Below are 1479 nucleotides of genomic sequence, written 5' to 3'. Positions count from 1 at the left end.
TTTCTGCTGTGCTTTTGTCTGGGAGATGCCCTCCTGGCACTGTTTGTGTGGGAGCAGGGTGTGGGTAAGCTCTGGGAGCAGGAGGAGCAGGTTGGCTGTGAGCTGTGTCCCTGGGTTAGTGGCAGTCCTCTGGAGCTGGGAGCTGGGCTTGGGACAGCTCACAGCACTTTGGTCCAAAAGAATGTATTTCATTGGGCTGGGGAGACAGCTGTGTGCTTCACTAGCTTCAGATGTATTCTGTGGAATACTGTTCCCAAGCACAGCACTGATCCTGAATTAGCAGGATTCAAATCCAGGCTATGGGAAGTTTAAGGAGTGAATTGCTGGAGTGTTGAAAATCCCTCTTCTCTGCCAATAGTCAAGTGTTCTCACTTGGCTGGGTGTAAGAAGAGCTTCCCAGTAAGCACAGAAGGAGTGGGCATTTAATTAGGATTCTGCTGCTTGTTTTCATCGTTTGTTTCATTTCATATCAATTGGATGCCTCTGTTCCTCTGCACAGATTGAAGCCCTAAATATGAATGTTTGTTGAGTCACCCTGCCTCTGAAATATAAATCAGCTAAGCTTTGGCTTTCTGGTATATAATTTCTCCAGAAGGGAATCCTTATGAGGCCATGAAACAATTATCATTTTAGAATTGCCATAATGTTTTCATTAGCTCATTAATGTGAATAATCAGTTTAAACTCTTTAAGACGGGCTTTAGAAAATATTTTTTGAGTATATGAAGAGAATTCTATTCTATTAGTCTGGGAGAAAACCAAGTGAAGACTTCATCTTCAGATGAGGTGAAGTTGAAAGTGACTTTGGAAAGATGGTGGCAGTGGATGGAAGTGGAAGAACTTATAACTCTTACATTTACTTTGCTGCTCTTCAACTCATTTTTTTTCATTTTTTTTCAAAGCAAAAAAGTAATTCATTTTTTTTCAAAGCAAAATGTCCCTAAGTTAGGGGGGAAAAAATGAGATAATAAGGCTTTGGTGCAGAAGAATCTTTCCTAAGGCTGCTCTGAAGGCTGATTTAAACTTTCTAAGCTGCTCTTAGAAGAGGAGTCATTCACTGCCTGTGCTGTTCCAAATGGTGGCATTTACCTTTCTGGCTTTTCAGGTGTGGCAGGGTTTTGTTAGAGAATGAACTGCTTGGGTAAGAGTCTCTGCTTGGACAGAACAGTGAATTTCTGAGTCTTTGCAGTTCAAATACCTGCACAGGAGAAGCTGGGGGTTAAGAGGTTGTTACTGATGACCTGAAGGAGACTCTGCTTGTCAGGGTCTGTGTTTAGAGCTGAATGGACTGTTTGGTACCAAACCCAAACTAGTCTGTTTTATGGTCTTTTTCATTTAAAAATAAATAATGTATTCATAGGATAGATACAGTTTAATTCCAAAGGCACTCTTTTAATGGAATTCAGTTTCCCTTCAAGGAATTGACATTAAAATTCCAGCCTGACATGCTGGAATGCCTTTGTAATAATGAATTTCTCCT

The sequence above is a fragment of the Agelaius tricolor genome, unplaced genomic scaffold, assembly GCF_023055355.1.
Source record: "Agelaius tricolor isolate 1412-34295 unplaced genomic scaffold, bAgeTri1.0.p SCAF_15, whole genome shotgun sequence".
NCBI classification, from domain to species: Eukaryota; Metazoa; Chordata; class Aves; order Passeriformes; family Icteridae; genus Agelaius; species Agelaius tricolor.
The sequence above is the reverse complement of the archived record's forward strand: the minus strand, read 5'-3'. Positions refer to the sequence as shown.